This window comes from Varanus komodoensis, unplaced genomic scaffold (assembly GCF_004798865.1).
Source record: "Varanus komodoensis strain SLA01 unplaced genomic scaffold, ASM479886v1 scaffold1, whole genome shotgun sequence".
Taxonomy (NCBI): domain Eukaryota; kingdom Metazoa; phylum Chordata; class Lepidosauria; order Squamata; family Varanidae; genus Varanus; species Varanus komodoensis.
The window spans coordinates 126,692,988-126,707,616 of record NW_025335268.1 but is presented as its reverse complement, the minus strand read 5'-3'; the positions used below and the strand labels follow the sequence as shown (position 1 = coordinate 126,707,616).

At 44.0% G+C, this 14,629-nt stretch overlaps 1 protein-coding gene across 2 annotated transcripts in view; it reads left to right on the top strand.

Moving 5' to 3' along the window:
• Positions 1-1,086: 1,086 nt before the first annotated feature.
• The window catches only part of TFEB (transcription factor EB), a 79,507-nt gene continuing 65,964 nt past the window's right edge, over positions 1,087-14,629 (top strand). For both annotated transcript variants that reach the window (XM_044445032.1, XM_044445041.1), the window contains exon 1: positions 1,087-1,335. The gene's annotated coding sequence lies outside the window, so the exon portion shown is untranslated. The remainder of the gene's footprint in view (positions 1,336-14,629) is intronic.

Below are 14,629 nucleotides of genomic sequence, written 5' to 3'. Positions count from 1 at the left end.
GAGTTCCTCACAGAAGGGAAAAAAGTAACATAAGTGCAATGTATGTATGTATGTATGTATTTATTTACTAAAACATTTTTATGCCGCCCCATTCGCCGAAGCCTCGGGGCGGCTTACAACAATAAATTAAAAGTAATTATAATATAAATTACAATAAATATAAACATCAAATTAAAAATACAAAAATACAATATAAAATAAGTCGCCCTGGCCAGATGTAATAATAATAAAATAATTAGCATATGCTGGAGATTTTCTGAGGATTGTTCAGAATTGGTAGCATCTAAAGTATTTGGAAGCAAAAAAAATGTGAAATTGAAGCTTTCATGATGAAGCACATCGTGAAAAGGCAAGATTCACTGGAGAAGACAGTAACACCAGGGAAAGAAAAATGCAAATAAAAAATAATGCAGAAGAAAAAAAGGAAGACCAAATGTAAGATGGTTGGATTCCACAAAGACGCCACAGCCTTGAGTTTGCCAGAGTTAAGCAGAGCTGGTGGGCCTTCATTCATATAATCACCATAAAGAGCGATGACAGCATGTAACAGCAAAGAGCTCCTTCTTGTTATTATTTTTATACAGCTCAATAGTCAAAGCTTTCTGGATGGAATAAAGCAACTGAAAAAATAGTTGTATGACTTTTGAATTGGAAGACATTATTTTAACAATAACAACTAAGTCCTTGTTTTTCGTTCTGCTAATTTGCCTGTTAAAGCAATACACTGTACACTGTCTAGTGATACACTGTATTGAAACAGAAACGAAGTGTGTAAAGATAGGAGAAGCTTATTTCTTCTATTGGAAAGAAGAAATATATAGCAAAGTGTTATACTAAAAACATGTTTGGAGAGATAAAATGCGGGGGGGGGGCAATACGGAAAAGCAAAGAATATAGATAACTACGACCTCCAAGGTACTGCCGGCACTGCGGGGCGCTCCTAGCGCTACAACTCGCCACTTCGTTTGAAAAGCAAGTGCGATTTCTGGCGCAAGCGGAACTACATTTCCCAGCAACATACGCAAGAAGGGGGCGCGGCTAGAAATGGTTGAGTGCTGCCCTCTTTTGGGTACACCTAGGAAGTTGGAGCGTGAGAAGGTAACAGTAAATGAGGGGGAGGGAGCGCTGTCCATAAGGGGCCGAGAGTGGGGGTGAAGCACCCACCTCTGCCAGCCAGCGGGAGGCTATCGCAAGACCTGGACTAGCCGGTGTCACGGGTCACGCAGACGACACCCAAGTTGGACCAAGTTTGCGGAGTGGCTTTAGCTGTGGCGCGGGCTCCTTTTTTCTTCTGCCCCTAAAGTGGTTACGGCACTCTCTGACCTTCACGGGACGGTAAGTACGGAAAGGCTGTGTTTTGGACACGGACGCTCCAGGCGGGACTGCGGACTCTCGATCCGGTGCCCGGAGCGTGCAGTAGCCGCGCCTACAGAAGTGGCGGCGACCCAACAGAGTCACCGGTCCGGGCGGCGGGAGAGAGGCTGGAGGGCGCCGACGGATCGCGCCTCGCCCCTCCCGTCTAGCCTAGAAGTCGTGCGGGAAGGAGCAGGTGCTGGGGGGCGAAGGGAGGAAAGGTGTCCTGTAGGAAGCGCAGAGGGGGAGTCATCACAAGTTCGGGCGCAGCGGGGCGTGCGGGAGGAGAGCACCCGTCGGGAGTTCGTTGCATCGCCGCGTTGCTTTCTCCCCTTTGCGAGAGGCGAAGGCGCCTTTGGAGCCTTTTAGAGAAGGCCGCCCGGAGCTGAGAAATCAGTGTTGGGTCCCCTCGGCGATCAGCCACCCAGGGGTGCTTGTGATGACACGGAGGGGAAAGTGGGCAGAGGCGGCTGGAGGGGACGCTGCCTTGACCTGCCGACAGAGCCCGCGGAGCCGATGGCGGAAGCCGAGCAGCCGCAGCGGTCGACCGGGGGCGAAAAGGGAGAGCCGCTCGACCCCACCCGTTCCGAGACTGAGGGGGCGAACCGGGGCGAGCAGCGAAGGCGGGGGGTTGCTTCTGCTCTGCCCCGCCCTCTCCGCAGCGTCGCCAGGAGATTAGACGAGGGCCGAGCGGAGCTTATGTAACTGTTACCGCAGAAAGCCGGGAGGGGAGGCTGGGCCGGAAAATTGCCGGCCGGCTGGCCCGATCAAGCCGGAGAGTCAGTGGCGTCCGGGGCGGGCGGGATTCCCCCCGCTCTCTTGCGACGCCTGCCTGCCTGCCTGCCTCCCTCCTGCGTCCCGTTTGGGACGGGCGGAGCGACATCCCGGCCGAGAGGGACTGGCGCGCGTTTCGGTCTTGCTTTACAACGGAAGTTCCAGATGACAAGCTCGGGAAGGCTCCTCATTAGCTTACATTAACGCTGATTGTTGTTGAGCTGATGACTCGGGAGCTCCCACGTGCGCCGCTGCAGCTCAGAGGATGGGCTGCAGCCACCCGGCCGGCCCGTGGCGCTCCTCGGTAGCCGGGCGAGCTCTGGCGCAGTGCCGCCCCGCGCAGGGAAGGCGCTCTCACGTGTCTTATTCCCCGGGTCTTTTTGGTGGGTGGTAGCCAGATGAGACAGGACAGGCAGAAGAGCGCCTTGGGGGCCTTTGGAGGTTTCCGGGCACTTTTCTGGCCCTTCCCCAGTGCTTTTAGCGGTAGCCTGCGACGCCACACCATAACCGCTGAAGGGACCCCCCCCCCCGCACTCTCGTCATGGGGGAGAGAAAATGAATAAACTTCACAAGCATAATTTCTGCGCTCAGCTTAGTGGCAGAATAAGAGGGTCAGTTTCAAAGTGGAAGCCCTCCCTTGTTGGGGCTTCTAAAATAGTGTGTTTGTGTGTTGCTACTATTTATACTATTTATATCCTTGCTTTTTTCCTACAAGGAACCCAAGGCATCAGATATACCTCCCCCCCCCCACCACGTGTTTTAGCCTCACAACAATCCCATGAAATAAATTAGGCACTTAGCATTGATTTAAGACTTGAACGGAGTATTAGGTCTGATTCCTTACCTTCAGAATTCTGCAAGAATCTATTGCCTCTTGTTGGCAGTGACTTTGAGGCCTCCTTTGAGGTTTAAGACTGATGACTTTCTCTTTAAAATTTGTAGTAGAAAGAAAACTGAACAGATGGCAGAAGTATGGACATTTTCTCCGTCCTCTTCAGGCTGTTAATTTCCTCTACCATATTTGTTTGACTTCATGCATGGCTGCCCCCCATATCCAGCATGAGGGCTTGAATGGGGCTGTGTAGACTGGTCTCTGCTTGCATTTCCTTGGGCCTCTTGCTTTTCTTTCTGTTTACAGATGCTAGATGGTTTTGGACAACAGATCTAGTAAAGAATGAGAGTAATCAGTTTTGTCTTTGGAGCCCTTATGTCTTAGTTGTAAACTTGAACAATATTTGGTCTCTAGTCAGAATTTACATTGGTGTGGACTATGTTATATGTACATAAAACAGCCATGCTGGATTGGTCTAAAGGGATCACTGAACAGTCATGCCTGGACTCCATTTGATAGGTAGAGTTGCCAAGTTCAGATCATGAAAGGGCTCCTGTATCTTCAAGAAAGGGAGTCATTTTCAGGTGTGGCTTTTCTTACCCTTTTACTGCACTGACTAAAGAAACTTCAGTAAGTTACAAAAATAAAAGATCCAGTTGTCCTACCCCTGCTTTTTCAGAACAGCAAAAAAGTAACAAAGTAGGATTGGAACAAACTGGCAAGCCATTCCTTATAGGATGGCCAGAAGCAGATAACATGACATATTGCTGGAGTGAGCACACTTAAGGCCCTTCACAAGTGTAATTACTAGGCATTGCTTGTAAGAGAGCTCATTGGCCTATTCACTTACCTGCATGAAATCCAATGGTGCAGCGATGGAGTGTTCCATTCCTCCTGTACACCCAGCACAGAATTCAGGCAGGCTGCTAGAGGATGGAAACCCCCTCTCTGTCTAACACAGATGTGCAGCTGTACCCTCTGCCAGCCTGTTTTGTTTTGTTTCACTTTGCTTTAATGCAGTCTAATCACTTTTGTGGACTTATTTACAGGACTGCCTGTAGGACATTCTTTCACATGCTGTTAGAATATCTGTTCATTTTTTCTGCATCTTTACTGAGAATCTAAAGCCTATTTTGGTAAATTTGTACATTCTGGTTTTTAAAAAAGCTTGTCATTTGCTTTGTATCTGGGGTGAATGGTGTTCTCACATGAATACAAGCAAAAGAGGTTCAGAAGCGCTTGAAGTGTCATGGGGGAATATATCCATAAAGGTAGTGGAACCTTGTCATGACCAACCAAGGCTACTTCAAGCTAGATGTATCTTGACACCATAAAAAGCTTTCGAAACAGCTGTGCAAATACATTTTAATGAGTTGCTTTACATTTTCTCTTGTTGGCCAGAGCTAGAAAAGAACACGTGTGCTAGGTAATTAATTAGCCAGAAAACATGTGACTGAGGCAACCATTCATTCTACTGTGGAATCAGAGGAGACATTCCAAACTACTACAAGGGACAATGGAGGTTCCTGCAAATGTTGAGTCATTCAAGGATTGACAGAGCCTAACTGCGTAGTAAAGAATAAAAACTTACTGTTGTTATTAAGCTTAACTGCACAGAAAGCATTCCCAGAAGTAATCATGGTGCAATATCCTTTTGATGAAAATTCAGATGTAAAGCCAGATCAATATGTGCCTGAACCATGGGTGGTGTCTTACACCTGTGCTCCAGGTGTGTGCACTCTGTTCTTCCCTTAAGGACTGAAATGGCAAAGCATGATTTGCACTTGCCTTGGGATCCGAATTAGGATTTGCACAAATTAGTGTGTATGTTGGGTTGTGGGGAGAGCACATGAGCCTGAGGATCCATCCAGCCTTGTTTATATAAACCCAAAGTGTGGTTTTATATAGTGCTTGATGCATGTCTGAACCATAGTACATGCCACTGGTTTATTCAGAGATAAACTGATAAATGCAGCATGTGAATATTCCCTATTACCTGAAGATGCTCTTTGCTTTTTGGTGGGTATTGCAATTCTAATAGGTGAAGTTGGGCAGATTTTCACAATCATTTTGCTCATGCCAATGTGCTTCTAGAAGCTATGATAATAATATTCTCAAATGCTCTCTACCATAGCCACATACTGCTCAGGTCACATTTTTAAGGTGTTGTAAGAGAATGCCTATCCATAACTGGAAATATATCAGTCCCTGGTCATAGGGATACATTTACATCAAAGTAATAATGCTGTCTGTTTGCAAAGTTTAGAAGTACATGTGGATACTTATGGATGGTGCTGTTTTGGCTCCCTAAGAGGAAGTATCAGCAAACTCAAGGTTTGGCAGAAATATCTTTGGGGAAAACACTAAGCAACTGCTCCTCCAACTCCCTCCCCATCAGTGAGGTTTGAGCAAGCTCAGTGGGCATGATGGCTGTGTGTATGGGGTAGTAAGGGTGGGGAATGGAATTTCCTGGAAAAGGACCTGGCTGGCTGGCTGGCTGGCTGGCTGCAACAGAGAACAAGACCACTCCATCATGAAGCTTTCTGTTGCAGAACTCGCTTGTACACCTGTTCCAGAACAGCATTGTTCTATAAAACACAAATTACTCTCTCACTGCAGAGAAGTCCTGTAGTTCTATTCTGTTCTCTATTTGGTTCCCTGGGAGATGCTGTTGTTTCTCTGTATCTCTATTTTTTAGGTGATGTATAGATGTAGTACATACAGATATTTAACTTCAGAACTATATACTAGGGATGCTTTCCAACTGAGATCGGGTGGCCCAAGTCCAGGAATTGTTCTTATCAGCAGGAAGCTGCAGGAGGGTGTGAATCTAATTTCTCTCTCTTTCCCTTCCCCCCACCCCATGTGCCTTTGTTTTCAGTCTGTAGCAGTATCCCATGTGTATGACATGGTGTTTGGAATTTGGACCTAGTCTAGAAAGGGGAAAAGAAAAAGCAGTCCTCTGACATGCTTCCCAGAGGCTAGAGTAATTAGTCTTCTGTGTTTACGTGCAAAGCATGCCCCCGACACCGTTGCTTAAAAAAGAACAAAAAAAGAAACTTGATAGCAATAAGGAGTAATAGCAAAACTGAGTATATAAAATACTACTGAAGCAGGAAGCACCAGACAAGCTGAAACAGAAAGGACTTTGCTAAACTACCCCTATCTTTTCCCAACCACTCCCCTCTTTTTCTTACCTTTGCTTTCCCCCAAAACATTGCTGTATGGTCTGGTGGCCACGCTGAACTGAAATTTCAGAAATAAAGTTTAAAACTGACACTTGAAATAAAAATGGCTCTTACAGTTCAGGAAAATTGGCTAGTCGTCTTAGACATCTGGTTTGGTATGGCTGGGGCCTGGCTTATAAAGTGCTTTAGAATGCCCGGTTACATTCCTGATAGGCCTGGGTGGAAAATAGCTAGAAAATTACAACAAATGAATGACAATGGTATGTTCATTGTTTGCACCCCAAAAATCATGGGGGGATTCAAATGCTCTTAACTTAATTCCCTTAAGAGCCCTGATACAAAGCAGAAGGGGGACTATTTTATTCTATTGAACAGTAAACTTGCTAATATTATGCTTTTAACATTGTTCCAGTGATTCCAATGTGGAAAATGCCTGATAATTGAGAAATATGGCAAAAAGAATTCACTCCAGTTGCACAGACTGTATGAACCGTAAATCTCTAGTGCTGCACAGCCGTTCCTGGCTTTTGTTCATTGCTTTAATGGCATTAGCTGAGTTTTCCAGAGTTGCCTAGCAGCTACAGCTGTACAGAATGTTTGGCAAGAAGCCTATTGGGTGAACTGCTGACGGAGACATGAACATCATATTTCTGGAGTAAGTGATTCTAAGCACTGTTCTAAGGTGCTGTACCAGAAAGGTACCAGAAACTTGGCATCTGTGGCATGGCAGGTGAGGACTTTAATTGTTTATGAGCATGGCAGACAAAGTTCCGCAGGCACTACATTGCATGCTCACTCTCTCGCTCTCTCTCTCTCTCTCTGTGTGTGCCTGAGAGAGACAGACAGACAGAGACAGAGAGATAGTGGTTCCTAGATTTACTAAGCTTTTCTTCCAATCAACCTCCAAAGGACTTGCTTGCATGATCAAGTTTCAGATGCAGTTATCCCCATACCCTGAGATATGACAAACTCCCTTTCTGAGAATAAGGTATTTCAGGATGTTTTAGCAGGAATAGAGTGTACTTTTCTTAGATTCTGCAAAGATCACTGAGTGTCTCCTTACACGTGAAAAGCAATTCCTCCCCCCCCCTCCTTTTTCTGACATACTCCAAGCTTGCTTTCCAGTTCTAAGAAATGGGAGGCAATTTTCAAGAGAGAGAAAGAGAGAAAGTACCCATGTACCGAGGCCTTTGAATTGTGGTGCTGGAGGAGACTCTTGCGAGTCCCTTGGACTGCAAGAAGATCAAACCAGTCAGTCTTAGAGGAGATCAACCCTGACTGCTTTTTAGAAGGCCAGATACTGAAGATGAAACTCAAATACTTTGGCCAGCTAATGAGAAGGAAGGACTCATTGGAGAAGACCCTAATGCTAGGAACAATTGACGGCAAAAGAAGAAGGGATGGCAGAGGATGAGGTGGCTAAATGGAGTTACTGAAGCAGTCAGTGTGAGCTTCAGTGGACTCCGGGGGATGGTGGAAGACAGGAAGGCCTGAAGGAATGTTGTCCATGGGGTCATGATGGGTTGGGCACGACTTTGCAACTAACAACAACAACCATATGTTCAAATTTCCCTTGACTTATAATGAATGCCTAATCAATACTTCTCATATTTTACCGAACCATATTGATACACAAACATGGATATACCATATTTTATCAAACCATGGGGCTGCCATGGATTTCCAGTTTAAAAACAGAAGCATTTGGGCAGCTGTAATAGGATAAACAATCAAAATTAACCTGTGTGATTGATAATGAACTAGGAGATTTGACTTAGTCTCTTACTTTTGAAGTTTGTGTTGAACCTGCCTTTTATTTATTTATTTATTTAAGCAGATGTACAAGTGCATCTTGCCACCTTTTTCTACTGTGCAAAATGTGAACCCGAGCATTTTCCATGTGAGGCCATTCTTAGCGTGGATGTGGAGCTTGTGCATCACCCTACTACTAGGAACTGGAAATGTACAATTTCTACTTTTCCATGTCATTATTTATTTATTTCACTGCTGTACTGCCCAGACGTCCTTTGGGTGGTTTACAAATATTACATAGTAGATGCATGATATTTTTAAATGAAGAGTAGCCAGACAAGATTGTGTCTTTGATTGAAGAGAAGGATCTTTTTCGGCAAGTTATGTTTCTGATTAAGATAGGATATCTTTTCATCAATGGATTGCAAAGCAGCACTTTTGACTGGAAAATATGTCACTAAGGTAGACGATAAGCTGGCTTGGTCACTTTTCTAAGCAAATTTGTAGCTTCCTACACCTGCTTTTTCTTTTTCCATTTTGTCATGAAAAGGCTGTATACAAATGTCCGCATCCTGAACATACTCTGCCTTTTGTGGATGGGTCAGATATATGACTAGCAATATATTTGACCCATAAATTTGTTTCAGTTTTTTAAACAGGAATTTAGCTGATTCATACCCTCTGGATCAAATGAGAACTCAGATGCAATCTGCATGTTTCTTAGCCTAGACTGTGATTTTCAGACACCCCCCCCCAAAAATGTTCTACAGCATGTATACTTTTGAAAAAATATGGAAAAGCATGCTTTAATCAACAGGAAGAGAATGTGTACTTTTCAAAGATGTTGCCAATGGATGTCTGCATGTGGAAAATATGCATGGCTTTTTGTGCAGAAAGAAATTTATTTATTTATTATAAATTAAAATATAAGTAATAAAATAAAGCTTGAAATCTGATATGAACTCACATAAGAAATTGCTGTGGGATGGAATTCAGAGAACTTTGGTGGCCTTGAGTTCTGCTGATTTGCACATTTCTGTTATCCTTCCTAAGGGAATTGTGCTTGGGAGTAACAGGTGCTTCCTATTTCCAGCAGAAGCTGTCTGTGTAGAGTGCTGATTGGCTAGCCTTTGTGACACTTGCAAAGTTACTTCCTCCCCCCTCACACAAAGCAATTTTTTAAGTAAAAAAACAGCAGCAAGTGATTGATTTAAAACGCTACCAGCACAAAGTAAATATTTAACTGAATAAATGTGCCGCGTGCCTGACAATCAATGAATGAATGTGGGGAAGAGTGAAAATGTATGCTCGGGCCAGTACATGCATATTTAGAGAAGCAAAAACTGAGAAATTTTGGCTTGAAATTCAGCAGGGTGTGTGTGAATTTCTCTCTATGGACATGTACTGGAGGCCACTGTTCACCCCCCTCCAAATGCCCTGGGAGTAACTCTGGTGGGGTGGAGAGCATGAGCCCCAAGTTTTATTTATTTATTTATTTATTTTTCGATTTATATCCTTAAGTTCTGCTGCTGTGGGCTGTGGCAAAAGCACAAAAAGGTTGGCAGAAACTGCTGATATTTCAGTGAGTAAACAGCCTCAAACTTGGACAGCAAATTTCACCAGCACCCAGCAAATCACCAAAAAGCCTTCCATTGCAAACCAAGTGGTGAGTTTGTGTGTGTGTGTGTGTGTAGTAGGGGATATTATTCAGCCCTAATTTTAATCAGAGATCTGAGGATCTGATATGATTCTGCCTGCAAAAACATGTGCACACTACTGAACTATAGGCTCCTTGGTTTCTATAAAGAACCTAAGATCCTAAATACTTAGCTGGTTTTTCAGCTTAGAAGAGAAAGGCATTAATTGATTTGTAGTGTTACTGAAAAAGTTATTAGGTGATTAAGACTGTCCAGTCAAGCCACGACTTTCCGTAGCAGCTAAAATAATAAAACAGAGGCTGTTGTACCTCAGGCACATCATGAGAAGGGCAAGACTCACTGGAGAAGATGATAATGCTAGGGAAAGTCAAAGGCAGCGGCAGAAGATCAGCTATGAAATGGATCAAAGCTATAAAGGAAGCCACAGCCCTGAGTTTATAAGAGCTGAGCAGGGCTGACAAGGATAAGACATTTTAAGAGGACCTTCCTTCATATGATTGCCATAAGTTGGAGATAACCTGACTGTACTTGACAACAGAAGAATGTACTTCATGTTGCATTTCTTCATTACAATTCTGTGCTTTCCAGAAAGCATGTTTCTTGAACCACAAATGTACTGTTGTTGTGCAAGAGTCCTGATATCTTCTAATCATGAGTGTGCTTCTTGGTCAAAGACATACTGTTGTCTCAGCATTCAAATCCACAATCTCGTGTTGCTGAAAAAATCGTGCTTACAATTATTGGATAGTAGCCACAACAGAGGGTGGATTATACAACTTTTGTCCATATGTTAGCTGCTTTTTTGCAGGCTATTTTCAAAGGGAGTGCTCTGTATTTTGTTTTGCTAATTCCACGGAGGAGTGCTCCCTTTCTGGATTGCCAAAGTATGCGAACACTTATGTAGCTCTGAAAAACAAAAAGAAAACCAAAAATGTGGCAATAAAATGATTGTTTTCTGCTACCTGCTGAACAATCACCAACTTCTGATTAAAACATAGATTCTTTGGAAGGTTTACATGTTATCTTTTCCCAGCACAAGAGTATTCATCCCCCATAGATTTGTTGCTATGTTGTTTTCACTCCCTGTACATTTCTTGCCATGTTGTGTGCATGGGAGTCACTCCCTATTCCATTATGTGAGGATAGAATAATAAAAACATAAAACTAAGGGGACTATTGGACATGTCTGTTCTCAAATGTTGGAAACACTCTTGCTATAAAACTAGTTCTGCTGTAGATCATTTTTAAATTCCAGGGCTGTTTGAGGATCACTGGGATCAGAAGAACAGATAATTTGCCAGGAGATTAAGGAAGTGTAATATCAGCTCTTTCATAAGGTGGGACAACACCAAAAAGTTTGGACTAAGATTAGATGAAATGGGGCTGGGTGGCTGGGACAGGTCACTTGAGGTTTCGTAGCAGCTCGTTGTCAGAGCTTGGATAGGATCGCAAGTGCAATGCCTGGCTTGCTACTCCACATTTCCTTCTTGTCACAAGTACTGCCATAATGCTGGGAATTTCTGCTCTTATAAGATTTCCAAACACAGAAAGGACAATAGCATTGGCTGGTTGGCTGGTTGGTGCTTTCCTGAATATGAGTCATATTGAGTTATGGTGCCTGCTTCAAGATAGTCCCAAAGATGTGCTGTTTTGGTTTGGGAAATTTGTGGGGAACTCTGTTGCTGAAAAATGGACAGTGATCTCTGTAAGACAGCACCGTAGTGCTAATTGGGGTTCAAGGAAATGCAACAAGGAAGGTTGAGTTCCCATAACTGCGGATGAAGGGCAGGCAGCATGGTTATTCATAGAGGAAAACTATCCTGGGGGATTATCTATTCCTAACCTGATTTTCTTTTAAGGCTATCCCTTTTCCACATCTGCAATACATGTTACTCCATGGTGTTCAGGTTTATAATAATCCACATGCCTGAGATACTACTAGAATTCACAGAAAGCTTTAGAGAAATAATCCAGACAGCTCAAGCAAGTGAGCTAGAACACATACCAGAAGTTGTGCTCACAAGGCTGGAAAGCAGTCTGATTAGGGGTGAGAAAACTGACTTGACCAAGTATGGGGATCCATCAGAACCTGGAAGCAAAACTCCTCCACAGATCATTGGAAGAAGATAAAATACCTGACTGCCTAACACTCTGATACCAGGGGAAGGAAGTGACGGGACTCCGTGTTCATGCACATGGTGTGGGGAAGGTAAAGCAGTCTCTTAGATCTTGTGAAGACCTTAAGGAGCTCCATGTGATGAGACGTTGCAATTGTCCAGGCCACACATACACATATTCTTGATAAAAATAGTTGAAAAAACATTATTCTTTTTGCTGTCCCCTCCCTGTAGTGACGACCACCAGAAGGGGCTTCTTGCCATCTCTTCTTGCCTAATTCATAGTGAAGGGGTTGTTCCACCACTGCCATTGCCCAAATGTAGGGTGCTTTGAACCCTCTTCATATGTAGAGCAATACAAAGGAGGAGGCACTGCCTGTAAAGCCTTAAGCATCTTCCCCTATCAAATGCTGGTCAAGCACCATACAGATGCCATCTGAGAAGACAGTTTTCTTCCTTTCTAAACAACAAGAAACATTGGTTTTAGGGAAATGGGAGTTGGGGGAGAAAAGATTTAAAATCAAAGACAGGGCACTTCCAAGTGAGGCTTTTGTTGTGTCATCACATTTTCCCTCTTTTCACTTAAGAGACAAAGTCCAGTAAGGAAAAGAGATAGAAAGTGCTGTCTGACTGGCTATGCTCGGAACTCTTTGTCTGGAGTACCTTATGGTACTTCTTTCCTACCTCCTCCCTTTTAGCCATAATGCTATTTAAAGACTGTCCTTTCCTCAATGTGACTTCAGTTTCTGAAAATGTAGCATAGTTTACAATATAGTTTTATATGTTTGCACAGGGCTTTAACCCCTTTTTTAATGTGAAAATGCTTTAACCAAACTTTATTTATTTATTTATTTAAAGTTTTTATATGCCGTCCCCTTGCTATATAGCCTTGGGATAGCTGACAGAAATAAACACAAAACAAATAACAATTACAATTAAAACCTGGAAACTCACTGGCTGCACAATTAAAACCTATACATATTAAACATTATTAAAATATTGTTTGAATAAAATGGTCTCGGCCTGGTGCTGAAAAACAAATAACGACGGCGCCAGGCGGACCTCTCTGGGGAGCACATTCCACAGATGGGGCGCCACCGCAGAGAAAGCCCTTCTCCAGGTACTTTGCTTCCTGATATCTCTCACGGAAGGCTCCCTGAGGAGAGCAGGAGGGCAAATATGGCCTCAGGTGTTCCTTTAGGTATCCGGGTCCCAAGCCATTAAGGGCTTTATAGGTGATCATCAACACCTTGAATTGAGCCCGGACTTCGATGGGAAGCCAGTGAAGCTGGTAGAGGACTGGGGTTATATGAGAATAATGCCCAGTCCCCGTCAGCAACCTGGCTGCTCTCTTTTGCACCATCTGAAGTATCTGGACTGTCTTCAAGGGCAGCCCCACGTAGAGCGTGTTACAGAAATCCATCCGGGAAGCAACCAATGCATGCATCACTGTCGCTAGGCAGTCGTCCTCCAGGTAGGGACACAGCTGATGGATTAGCCGAAGCTGATGGAAAGTGCTCCTCGCCACCGCCGACACTTGAGCTTCCAAAGTCAGCTCCGGGTAGAGGCGCACTCCCAAGCTGCGGACTTCCTCTAAAGCACAGGGAGTGCAACCCCATTCAGGACAAGATCCAAGTCACCTACCCAGGAGTCCGAACCACCCACCAGCAGGACCTCCGTCTTGTCTGGATTGAGCTTCAGTTTATTGGCCCTCATCCAGCCCATTACCTCGGCCAGGCACCGGTTCAGTACAGCCACTGCCTCACCTGGATTGGTGGAAAACGAGAGGTAGAGCTGGGTATCATCAGCGTCCTTCCTTCTTCTCTTCTCTTCTCTTCTCTTCTCTTCTCTTCTCTTCTCTTCTCTTCTCTTCTCTTATTCTCTTCTCTTCTCTTCTCTTCTCTTCTCTTCTCTTCTCTTCTTTCTGATTTGGTTGCCAATGGTGTAATTTTGTTGCATTTCAGCTTTATCAGTGGCTCAGAATCAAGTTTGCTCTGAAGCTTTCCCCTCTTCTGGTTTGCCTGGGCCTTTTCCCTTTCCCTAATACTGAATAATATCAATTATTTGAAGGAATCATTCTAGAAACATGACAGCAGAGAAGCATGGATGTGACATCAAGGCAGACTATAAATGGTTGGCAACCTATCCTGACTGTGTAATTACCTGCTGTTGCAACACAGAAGGGTTTTCCCCTTTTGGTGCATCTGTTTCCCCTTCAGTTATTTGAGCTGAATGCAAAAGCGTGAAGGGAGCACACTTGGGCACTCTGTCTGAGCTGAACCTAGCATAAAGGACTCCTAAATTTGTTCTGGGAAGCAGTCTAGTATGCATAATAAAGCTGTCATATGACAAGTAGGCAGAGGAGGCTGGTGACACCTCTGTCAGTGGGGCTCCTTATCTGTTGCAGCCTTCATTTTGAGCTTTGGAGAGCTGTCCTTAGTGCTGAACTCTGGCCAAAATAGCTTTAGCACTACAGAGCATTCCTATAAAGCTCAAAATAAAAGCTGTGCTTTTCTTCCTGATGTCTTCTGTTGAAACGCTTAACTGAATGTAAAGTCTGCACAGTGATACGGCAGGGAATGCAACAGATGCACAACTTTATTTAGATATGCATCTGGGTGTTGTCGTTTAGTGTGGATGTGATAAATCAGTGTTTGAAAACATTAGTTATCCAAGATAAACTCTCTACAATTGTCTGTCATTCAGATTTCTGTACAGATCATAGCAAACAGGAGGGACTGTTGCTCATGTTTTGCATGCAGAAAGTTCTGGCACTTCCAGGTAGGGCTAGTTAATAAATTTGCTTGAAGCTTTGGGGAATGGCTGCCAGTCAGTGTTGGCAGTACTGGACTGGATGAACCAAAGGTCCGACTCAATCTAAAACAGCTTTCTAGATTCCTATGTGAACCCAGGTTTCTTGCTATGTATTGAGTGGATTCACATGTCCTAACACCC